The sequence below is a fragment of the Amphiura filiformis genome, chromosome 7 (genome assembly GCF_039555335.1).
Source record: "Amphiura filiformis chromosome 7, Afil_fr2py, whole genome shotgun sequence".
Lineage (NCBI taxonomy): Eukaryota > Metazoa > Echinodermata > Ophiuroidea > Amphilepidida > Amphiuridae > Amphiura > Amphiura filiformis.
Window position 1 is genome coordinate 41,080,058 of NC_092634.1, and position 13,324 is coordinate 41,093,381.

Below are 13,324 nucleotides of genomic sequence, written 5' to 3' on the forward strand. Positions count from 1 at the left end.
CTATGAATGCACACTGAAGTGTGGAATACTGTGGAGCCATGCTTCCAATAACTTTTACCAGGTATAAACTAACCTACACTGTCTACAGTCTATAGCCATTCTGCCACACCATCTACTTAGTAATCTCAAAAATGCAATTTAAATTACCGCCCTGAATGGTGTTGATACACAAACTTCTTTCACCCCACCTAAAATATTCAAGTCAATAATATTACTCTCAAGCAATAAATATTGATTATTACATTAATTTATATTATGAATGAAGAAATAGGCAAGGAAAATATTAAACATTTCCATGATTTTCAACATATCATCCTGACAAGGTAGTTGCAGTAAAATAGAGCTTTGAAAATGGTGCACTACTGATCCAGCCTTACGATGAAAAGTGTAAAAACACCTACTTTCCTTTAGAATCATGTAACTTCTGAACAGAATGTGCTATCTTTATGATCTAAAATTCTTAGAGAAGATAAAACTACTATAATTACAAATATTTAAACAATTAACCCCAAACTGGCACAAAAAATAGTAAAAAAATTCGGCAAAAAATGAGAAGTCTTCGGTACCAATCATTTTGATACACCCTGTATGTCTTCGTGATATTTGGCACCATTATATCGACGATCTCATCTCGCTCTGGTTGTCAACTTCTACTTCATAGTGTAAGGTTATATTATTACAAACTCTTATGGCATCAACTGTGTTTCTCATCTACCTCGCCTAGTCGCCTACATTATGGAACAATCATCAAGAACTTTACCAAATAAAATGTAATTTACGGTCTTATAATATGAAATTTGGCATGAATTTGTAATGTTTACACAAGTCCCAACTTACACCTTAACGGAATCAGTCCAAATGCGTTGTGTTTGTAAGGACAACAGAGCAATATCGTAATATAGACAATGGGGTTTCTATGACTTTACCTTGTTATTTTGGCTTAAAATGGACAAAATCTTTCCTGACAGTTATCACTAATATTGGAAATCGTACATGTATATTATGGCTTTAAGTCGCAGTTCTCGTTTTTTAAACACTATATCATATAAAGACTGTATGCCTTGGTTTCTGTAGTATCTTTATGTAATATCGTTATGTAATTGTTGAACTGTTGTCACTTTTTTATGTTTAGCGCTTTGAGACCTTGTGTACATGTTGTTGTTGTTGTTGTTGTTGTTATTATTATTATTGTTATTGTTATTACATGTATTATTAATACCATTATTATTATTATTATTATTATTATTATTATTATTATTATTATTATTATTATTATTATTATTATTATTATGTCGCTTCATTCATGATATATTTGAATTCCATTTATGTTTCCGTTAATCTGCACGAGATATTATGAAATAAAGAATTGGTTAAATTGAATATTTGCTTGAAAATGATTAGTCATTGTAAACGTACTAAATAATAATTATTGCATAAAGCATATACATAGCATAGGGAAATATTTATGTCGCTAATTTATATTATGATTAGGAGTAATAGGTAATACACAAAATGTATTTGACTTATGTCATTCTCTTTGTGGAAAGTATGGTGGCTCTGAAAAGAGCCGTTTTGTTTTGTGGTGGCTCTGACACGATCTGGTGTTACTTCTTTTCGGGGCATTCCAGTAAGACCTCTGTGGTCCACATTGCCACATTTGAGGAGGATAGATGTTTGAAAGTGGTTGGTAATCAGTATGCTGTCTCTTACCTCCCTGATGTCTATGATGTGGTTGTCGTTTCGGCGACAGACAGCGTTTTTGTCTTTGAGAGCTATTTTATATGTCTCCTCTCTTGTCTTTCTTCTTTAAGACTTCTTCTTTGCACTTGGAAAATGTCTCGCACAGCTTTAGTGGTGGGCAATCCTCTTTGAGTTTAGCTTGAGGCAATCTCGTTCGCATTCCGGGATTATCCTGGTAACCAGGTCATCCCCAAGGCGCCTTACGAATTCTTTATCGTGCGCCTTTTGCATGGCTTCTACCTCTGTCCTGGCCCTATTGTGAAATAAAAAGTTGTAAAGGGCTAAAAGTGACAAGTCTCTCTTACCTGTGAGGCCCGATGGAAGTTTATAGGATTTGTTTTCGAGCACGTTGGTGTACAACTCTTGCTTGGCTTCCAAGCTTGCTAGAGTTTGGTTTCCAAGCTTGCTAGACCTTAGTATGACTTGTCTACCGTTTTTATTAGCTCGAATCCGAAACAATGAGCGAACTTTGATAGAACTTTTTCATTTGGTTAGGGATTTTCCTTGCTGTCCGTTTTCATTAGGCGGGGCGCCCTATTTAGCGTTAGCTTTGAATATTTAATTATTTAATAAATTAAACTTGTAGCGAATTATTTTTGCCTGTGTCTTCCTGTGTTTCCGGTATTACCATTTTAATCCATCGTTGAGCACTTTTTGGTGGTGCTAAGCTTGTTTGTCTTAGCATTGAAAGGTTTGAATTGAGACCCAATCAATAAAACCAGCTCAGATAAAATATAATGGTGTTTGCGCTGATTGGTTGTAAAACTGGGCACAACCCGTATTTCTTACCGGGTAACACTGATGGAATTGGAATTCTAAAAACATGTTTGATGGTTTATTCTTGGACATTGTCTCATGGAAGAATAGAGGATACCTTAAAACATCCACCTAATGAGTAACCCAGGTAAAAGAAGAAATAAACCAAAACAAATTTGAATCACAAAAAGTACACGTTTATAACAATTTCCACACTTTATTGACTACAAAATTAAACAATCTTACTATTCTAATCTACTCTGTCATATATTGGTAAGTGTTACTCAGTCAGCAAACAAAAAACGTTTTTAAAAGTTTAAAACGGGTTATATATTGGTTTTAATATTACCATTAAAATATCGTGTTATATAAAGGTCATGAAAAATATCTTGTGAACATTTAAATAACATTATGATAGATTCTTAATCAGTGGGAGTGGTCGAGGTTTGCACTAGCTGCAAGTAGCGAGTTGTAAGAGTATTGCCTAACACGCCACGCAGTACTCGCAACTGAATTTGTAAACAGTTTACTAGTTTAATTCATCAAAATAATAACTATTACTGACTTAACGAATAGTTTTTTTAAGAACTTTTGTTTTTACTATCCTTATGAATACCTATGATAGACGACAGGCAGGTCCAATATTTTTATCGTAGTGGATCCACTACTCAATTAAGCATTCAATTAAGCAACTACTACTCAATTAAGCATCCATTAAGCAGTCAAGTTAGCTCAATCGTTAAGGCGTTCGACTATGGTGCGAGAGGTTGCGGGTTCGAACCCTGGCGGTGCCTAGTACGCTCTCGTGGAAAAAATTGAGCTAGCTTGAAATTCCCCTGGACAAGGAACTTACTGCTAATTGTCTCGTTTTAACCCGTACGAAACTCGGGGTTGCGATGGTTATTTGTGGAATGTCTAGGGTGTGCGCTCTTGAAGCAGCAAAGTCCCTGAATTGTTGTTAAATGGTTTATGGAATGGTGTGAGGCCGTAGTGGTCAGCGACAACCTGTAAAAGTGTGCTGAGGCTTGTGGATCAACGTCTAGGCGTTGTGCATGTGCGTAGCGTACTATAAATCACTGCGCTTTTTTAAAACTCAATATTGGACCTACGTGTCGTCTATCACACGGTAGAGGATAGTAAAAATAGACGTTCCTATCGTTTATTCTCTAAATATTTACCATGTAGCAGCATGTTTTCAAAATATGTTGTTGAATGTTATGAAAACCTTTTATTCCCATTAGAACCAGACATCTATACAATTCTGCCAACCTTTTCTAACCTTTTGCGAATAATGTGTAAACTCTTTACGTTTGCTGGGTAGTTGCACTTTTTGTTATTTTCTGTTATATTTAAATGTTTGTTTTCTGTCTTCCTATTTATATAAAACAGTAGTTGTTAGCAGTCTGACCAGGTTTGTGACCTGTAAAAGAAGGAAAATAAAAAACCGGTAGTTATATAATAGATAATGTACTTAACATGCGTTGAACGCTAAACAGATCAAGACCAACTTTAGATGAGGTGACCGTGACGTCACATGTTTACAATGAGAACGCCATCTGTTGATTCCCACAGGGAAAATAATACATGCATCTATGGCAGACTACACATGAAATCTTTTCAAAGCTCAACTTTCAAAACCTTTTTTGTTTTAATATTGTGATATTATGTAGCTTGTGTCACCTGTAATCAAGTTTGATAATAATTTTGGTATAATTTGCTTTGAAACCAAAAGTAAATAACGCCAAAAGAAAAGACGTTCTACATGCTATACAACTCTATACAACCTCAGGCCAACAGAGTGCGTAGCAAAGGTAAACAAATGTCACCTCATCTATAGCCTGAATTAATGTAATTATGTCAACCCTGGACTTGCGCCATAATTATGTTTTTACTCTCTGCTATCACTAGGTCAAGTTATATACAGGGGTTAAGTTCAAAGTATTAATTCATCTAAACATAAAATATATAGTTTGACCTATCTACGATTAATAAAGTCTAGAGTTATTGGTCGAAGGTCGAAATTTAGGCTCCACGTGCGTTAAGCGTTCCGCCAATTTTGATGAGAATTGCTTAAATTATTTGTCTTGTTATAGCATTCCAAGTAAGAATAGTTTGCACTATATATGTACGACATTTTCTTACTAAAAATACAACTGCAAAATAGGTCACCACCTATAGGACTGAACCACTCAAAAGTGTTTTATCTAGGTATTAAAATGTCCTATTTTTGGGAAATAACAAGACAAACATGAGATAATTTTCCTAATTCTGTTTTGACCCGTGCAGAGCCCAAATGTTTATTTATTTATTTATACTTTCTTTAAGCAGGGTAATCCCATCAATGAAAACACTGATCTTCCTGGGGGCCCTGCAAGAGCCGTACATTTACAAATTAAAATACAACCTAAATAATATTTATAGTAGTACATGAGGAAAAATATACATAATTGAATATGAAATAATTATGAGTACATTATGAATTAAGTTATCTTGGTTGAGGTGCACAATGTAGCATTCTTAAGCATGGAGAGACTCATTGTATTATAGTTACTACGAATGTTAGATGGAAGATCATTCCATATTTTAACAGCTCTAACATTAAAAGTACGTTTACCAGAGTTAGAGTTCCATTTTGGTAGATAAAGCATATTAGAAATTTGGCCTCTGGTTGCAACATTATGTACAGAATGTGTAAATGTAAGGTTAGATGAGACCTTGATAGCGCCATCTTCAGGAGGCTGCATGTCACTTGGCTCTCTGAGAATTTTCTTAAATTAAACTTTTTCCTGGACGTTTTATTGCTTTTATCACTCAGCTGTATATTGTGAGTACATTTCTGCATCCGATCGCTGCAATATATTTGACATTTGGATTGTGTTTTTGTATATTTAACTCATTATATTCTGCTCTGTTATGACTCGGCGTAGTAGGCATACAAATTCGGAACCAAAGTTTATACTTGTACATTGACTGGTTATATTGTACTTAAACAATTTTCACGATGCCTCCTCGATTTTACAGCGAAGACACTCTGATCGAACTAAATCAAAGGTGTGATAAACAACATTCAAAATCCTTCGATCGCCCGATCGATCCATTCGTGTGGAATACGCTGACTATCCTCGGTATTGCCAGAAAGACACGGCGTGGCTGCCGTGGTGGTAAAAGGAAACAACGGCCGATCGAAGTTCGTATTACGCCCAAAAATTCAACTACACCTACTGAAAAGAAACTATCTTTATCAAGTGGACGCTATCTTGTTGAATTACCTACTGCTCCAATTGTTGCCAAAAAACAGTTACCAAAGGCAAAAGCTTGTCTTGCGTCATGGAATGCACGTTCCATCAACAAGAAAACTACCTCTACTTGTGATCTGATTGTCGATGAGAATGTGCAGATCTTGGCGACGACAGAATCCTGGCTACGTGGCGATGGTCGAGACGACATTCCTCTCGCTGACATTATTAACACATTGCCACATTTTGTTGTGTACCATGCTCCTCGTCCAAACAACCAAAGAGGAGGTGGAATCTGTCTGGTAGTACATAAAGGGTTCAATGTGAGGCTCAATGAAACGCAGAGTTTCCAGTCATTTGAATACATGGATACTTCGTTATCAAGTGGATCCTCCTCACTCAGACTCATAACCATCTACCGCCCACCACCATCAAAGGAAAATAAGTTGACAGTAAAACTGTTTATGAGTGAGTTTCCACAGCTTCTTGAGTCACTTACCATCGTCCCTGGTCGGCTTTTAATCACCGGTGATTTAAACTTTCACGTTGATGATGCGTCTGATCGAGATGCGATTAGGTTCTTGGATCTTTTGGATTCTTCCGGACTTCGTCAACACGTCCAGGAAGCAACACACCGTAGTGGCCATACTTTGGACCTTTTCATCTCGCGAGTGTCCGATGAACTTGTTTCTGATGTGACTGTTGTACATGGCTTACCTTCAGATCACAAAGCCATCAAATGTCTTCTGGATATTCAAGAACCTGCTCAGGTAAAAGTGGAAGTCCGATCGCGTAATTTTCGCGCCATAGATGTGAACAGTTTCAAGAGAGACATAGTGACATCCTCCCACATGCTCGGTAATGCTTCTCAAGACGCATTTGACGATCCTTCAATTCTCGTCGATCAATATGAATCCATTTTGTCTGGCCTGGTAGATATTCATGCTCCTATGAAAACACGGACCATCGTGCATAGACCGAATTCGCCGTGGTTTGATAAGAACCTGCGTGAGTCAAAACGTATAAAGCGGCGATATGAGCGGAAGTGGTTAAAGACTGGGCTAGAAGTTGATCGCCAAGTATATACTCAGTACTGCAAAGACCATCGCAAGAAAGTTGAGGATGCAAAGTGTGAATACCATCGTGCTAAAATCGCCGCATGTGATGATCGACAGCTGTTCAAGATTGTTGACAAACTCAGCAAATCTACTACATCTACTGTTCTGCCGGATCATTCATGTCACACGGATCTCGCAAACAACTTTGCACATTATTTCAAGGAGAAAGTGTGTAAACTCCTGGATAAGCTTGACAACTTTGATCCTCCTGAGTTGTCCATCACTTTGTCTGAGTCATGTGAGAGTACATTCACTGCGTTTCGCGAAGTGTCACCTGAGGAAGTCCATCAGATTGTGCTGAAATCGGCAACAAAATCTTGCCCCTGGATCCACTCCCTACAGATCTGCTGAAGAAATGCTTGGATCCACTCCTACCGCATTTGACTAACATCATAAACTCTTCACTGCTCTCTGGTCTGATGCCCCCATCTCTGAAAGTAGCGCAAGTTACTCCCCTGGTAAAGAAAGCCAACTGTGACAGAAACGATATGAAAAACTATCGGCCGATCTCAAATCTTAAGTTCCTATCAAAGACAATTGAGCGTGTATCGGCTACCCAATTGACAGAATATCTCGTGAACAATAATCTGTATGCATCTAACCAGTCGGCTTACCGGAAATACCACTCGACAGAAACTGCTCTCACAAGAATCCATAATGATATCCTTCTAGCTGCAGACAAACACCTCGAGGCTGTTCTAATCTTACTTGATTTCTCTGCAGCGTTTGACACGCTTTCCCATCATGCTTTGCTCGAACGTCTACGTAAGAGATATGGTATACGTGGAACAGCACTCAAGTGGTACGAGTCATATCTGAAGAACAGATATCAAACAGTTGTCATAAAGGGTGAGACATCTGATAGTACCTGTCTCGACGAAGGTGTCCCTCAAGGATCGGTAAATGGTCCACTTCTATTCACACTGTTCTCTGCTCCTCTTGGTGATGTCATTGATGCACATGACATCAATTTTATGACTTATGCGGATGACACGCAACTATACCTACTTCTCCATCTAAGCGAACGCGAATCTGTCATCCCGCGGCTGGAGCGCTGTCTCCGTGACATCAAGACATGGACTGCTGTGAACAGACTGGTGTTGAATGACTCCAAGACGGAGGTGATTCACATTAGTTCCAAATTCGTGAAAACACCGTCTTTCCCGAAAATCACCATCGGCACGTCTGAACTTGAGACATCGCGAGTAGCAAAAAGTCTTGGTGTACTATTTGATGGTTCCTTGGACATGAAAGATCACGTAAATAGTGTCGTTCGAGCTGCATCATTTGCCATTTACCGGATTGGACAACTTCGCCGTTATCTAGACAAGGAGTCTGTGGAACGCCTCGTCCATGCATTTGTTTCTTCTCGGCTAGACTCGTGTAACGCATTGCTGTACGGTCTTCAGGAATATCAACTCGCGAAATTACAAAGAGTTCAGAATTCCGCGGCACGACTTGTAACCAAATGCGGAAAGCGAGAACATATGAAGCCTGTTCTTAGGGACCTCCATTGGCTGCCCGTGCAACAGCGTATTGTGTATAAGATCGCTTTGCTCACTTTCAAGGCACTGCACGGGTTAGCTCCGGTGTATTTATTAGACCTCGTGAAAGAGCGCAAGCCACGGAGGTCCCTGAGATCGGCTTCAGAAGTTCTTTTATGTCCACCAAAGATCCCCAAAACTAAATTCTATGGTGAACGGGCTTTTGCAATGGCAGCGCCAAAGGTATGGAACGGTATGCCATCTACATTACGTGCTAACAAGAACTTAAACACTTTCAAAAAGGACTTAAAGACACACCTGTTTAGTTCTTGTTAGCTACCCACACCATACTTTTTGGCGCTGCTATTGCGATTGCATCGCTGTGTGATTTCTCCGTGCTAATATCTTTTCTGCAATTGTATGTTTTTTAAAGTTGTTCATGAATAATTTGTATATTATTGACTTTTATTGATTCTTAACATGTTTCATTGGTAAATCTATTTAAGTGTAAATTAAGTGCATTTTAATCTTGTAGTTAACTTTTAATTTTGTTTAATATGTTGTTCTCATGTAAATCTATGGTATATATTTTAATGGTTTTTAAGCTTGTTCAGCGCTTTGAGTTTGTTTTTACATTATAAGGCGCTTTATAAATTTTATTTATTATTATTATTATTATTATGATAAGTAGGAAGGTGCTTGATCTTTAATACATTTTAAAACAATAACTAACAAATGTCAAGCTTAATCCAATTTAACTTATCCATCATTTCATCTGTTGGTGTTCTAATATCAGCTGACAAAATAATTCTTGCAAGTCTGTTCTGGAGGATTTGGAGAGAGTTTGCAAGTTCTCCAGAACAATTTGACCATACAGGGCTGCAATAATCAAAATGGGGTAGTGCGAGAGCATTTGCCAGCATGGTCAAAGTTGACTCTGGAAGATAATACTTAATACGATTTATGACACCACATCTTTTAGAAATATTTTTAGAAACATAGTTGATATGGTTAGACCATGTTAAGTTTGAATCAAATATAACACCAAGGTATTTAAACTGGTCAACTTTTTTAATGGTTTGATCACAATAACTTAACTTAATATCATCAAATTTAGATAGAACATGCCATGTACCAAATATCATAAATTTAGTCTTTTTGATATTCAAAGTTAAGTGGGTTTTTTGAAACCAATCAGCAATATTATTCAAATTATTTTCAAGATCAGTTTGAAGTTGGGATGCAGTTTCTGAAGAACAAAGAAGGGCAGTATCATCAGCATACATCACAGATTTACATGATACACTTTGTGGTAAATTATTTACAAAAATTATGAAGAGAAGTGGTCCTAAGATAGACCCTTGAGGTATAGCTATGTTTACAGGTTTAAAGTCAGAAAGAACCGAGTTAATATTTACACACTGATTTCTATTACTCAAATAAGATCGATTTGAACCATTCAAGTTCATATCCATTAACACCATACATACAAAGTCTATTTAAAAGTAGATTATGATTTACAGTGTCAAAGGCTTTCTTCAACTCAAGAAAAATAGCACCTATAGCACGACGATTATTCATATTTTTCAAAATATAATCTTGAACATCAAGTAAAGTAGTGGCACAAGAATGATTAGGACGAAAACCAGATTGACTTGGGGAAAGAATGCCTTTGACACTGAGATAGTCATAAAGTTGATTATGAATTGCACGTTCAATAATTTTTGAAATGATAGGTAGAACTGATATAGGGCGATAGTTGCCAACATCACCTTTATCGCCATCTTTGTATATCGGTGTTACCTTGGCTCTCTTCCAATCAGTTGGAAATGTTGATGAATAAAGTGAGAGGTTACAAATGTAAGCAATAGATTTACAAATAATAGGAGAGGCTAACTTGAGAAGTTTGATATGAAAACCATCAAGACCTGTTGCTTTATCATTTGAAAACTTACAAATTTGTTCATGAACAAAGTCGGAGGTAATTGTACTGAAATTGAAATTCACCTCAGAAGACGAGCATGATTCACCTATGTCTTCATTAATGTCATCAAAATTACTTGCAAGAGTAGTGCCAACTGATGTGAAATAAGTGTTAAATTCATTAGCAGTATCTGTAGCATTTAAACTTGTCCCATTCTTTTGTATATTAGCGACATTTACTTTGACTTTACTTGGAACAACTTTCTTAATTGCTTGCCATAACTTTTTGGGATCATTTATATTATCATTAATGGCATCAGTGCAGTGTTTCTTTTTAAGATATCTGTTACGAATATTACATTTATTACGTTAAGTGCTTTTGCCATTTCCCAGTCACTAGGGTCATTAGTTTTGTGAGCTTTCTTAAAATAATAATCTATATCCTTACTTAATTTTATAAAATCATCAGTTATCCAATCAGGCTTATGACTCTTATCTTTTTTGTCTTGAATTGGTGCATGAGTATTACAAACTTGATCAAATAGAGATTTTCAAACATCCCATGCAACATCAACATTTTCATAATTTTCAATAACATTCCAGTTTATATTTTTGACATCAGAAATAAATTTGTTTTCATCAAAGTTCCTAAAAGACATAGCTTTAATTATTTTTGGAGCATGCTTGATCTTTTTCTGTTTTCTTACTAAGTAAATAAGATTATGATCACTGATGCCAAGACTATGCACACCAGAAGAAATGATTTTATCAGATTGTGAAACAAATGCTAGATCAATAATAGTCTTACTTTTGTCAGTTATTCTTGTATGCTCCTTAATCAATTGCTTTAGTTGAGAATGGTTGGCAAGTTTAGTTATTTTCTTAGATTCGCTTGGCTTTGAGATATCGATATTGAAATCACCTACAAAAATGACTTCATCATACATTGAAACACATTTTTGGAAAACCTGATCTAGTTCGTCAATGTATTCAGCTTTAGCATCAGGCTTTCGATACACAGTTCCAAGAATGATTGGTTTAATGTGTGGTAAATTGAGTTCAACCCAAAGTGCTTCAATATCATTATCATTGAGAATATCATTGTTTTTAAAGTTAATACATTCTTTTACATAACATACAATCCCACCATGTCCCATAAAAGTTCTATCAATACGACTTAAATTGTAACCAGAAATATTGATTTCATTGTCATCATTGCCTCATTTCAAATATATAGTTTTAGTTTTGGTTTTGGTTTTGGTCACGTGTTTTCCTATTGTCCTGCCTAACCACTTGAATCATAAGATATCGAACTCATTGTTTCTACCTTTTGTTTAAAACCGAACATTTGTGACAGTCAGTTTCGGTTTTGGTTTCAGTTTCTTATAAGTGGTGTGGATCGTAAAATTATTTGATTTGAAGTTACCTACTCTAAGTATACAAAAGAAATGTTTAAATTTCGCAGTGCAATATTCACGAGCAGAGAAGTCGAACAAAGAAGTCTACATTTGAAAGCATTGATTTAGTTTGAAAGCATTGACTTGAGACTACGAATTAGCCTAAGCTGATTTCACTGTGAAAATATATAGACCATCAAAATATTTCCACAGACATTACAATAGGCACTTGACAGATTATGACTTCAGTGTTATAAACACTATTATACACAATTCTATTTATGTGCATGTCGCATGACGGAAGATCAATATCATAGAAAGCTGGTTTAAACTAACATTTATTCAATTTATTTATTGGAGAATAGAGAGAGAGAGATAGAAGAGATCGCCAGGGAAAGAGGGTAGGGGTGTGTGAGCGGGGGGGGAGGGGTAAGGGTAAGGGAGAAAGAAAAACAGGGGAGAGAGCATTGGAAGTGGGAAGGGAAGGAGGGGGAGAGGGGGGCTCAAGAGTGGTGTGGAATAATAGGGAAGAGTCGATATCGAGTGTGGGGAGGGGGGAGGGAGGAGGATATATATAGGTGGCGGAGGGAACATAGGTAAGAGGTATGGGTTGTGCTTTCCGGGAATAATCCAATTCATAATCAAATCATCTACATCATCATGCATCGTTTATATTTCAGACAAATAAACAAAACACCCCCCCCACCCCTCAATATATGCACATGATTTCTACATGTAGGTCTAGGCCTCGTATATATCCATCTTTTATGTCTCAACGATGTCTATGCATAACTTATCGGAACTTGGGTGCAATTTTATGGTGTCATGGAAGTGTGCCACCTACGGCAGAGAGCATCAAAAGTCGCCGGCGTTGATAGATATCGATAATTCATATGTTAGCACAATAGGCTATTATATACGTATGGTTATAGGCCATTATACTTTTGATTATATATACCCTCTTGTGTCCTCCCAGCACAAAAGTGTTATGATTGCATACCAGTTCATCTCCACATTTTAATCCCTTGATTTTTGGTTTCTGAACAATAGAGAAACCAAAACTATATATTTGAAATGAGGGAATGTCACTTGTTAACCAAGTCTCAGTGAGACACAAAATATCAATATTATTTGAATTAAGTAATAAGCTGATGTGATCAACTTTGTATCTCAGACTTCGCACATTGAGATGAGCTATTTTTAATCCATTCTTAATTTTTAAACCATTAAATGTTGACCTCCGAACTTTTTGTTAATAACTCCAGACTGATAATTATGTCGTAGATAAGTAGAATATTTTCTGAATCCTTATGACCAGAGGAATATTTTAGAACAGGTTTTAACCAAAATTGGAACAATTTTTAATTTTGACCCATGTCATTCTTATTAGATTCTTATTTTATACACCTCAGACGTCAACATAAAAGAAACATTATTTTTAGTCATATTTAATTCGACACTCACAATTGACTGACTCAGATTCTACCTGATATCGTGTTGGGCAGTGCAGTGACATTGTTGGTTGTATAAGATCAAATTGAGGCAAGAGCAAGCAACCATTGCAACCTATTATTATTATCTACATGAACTTACCGTGTTCATCTTCCAAGTCTTGGCAAATCGTTTTGTATTCTGTGGTTGCCATCAGTCGTTTTTGTGCTTCATTCCAC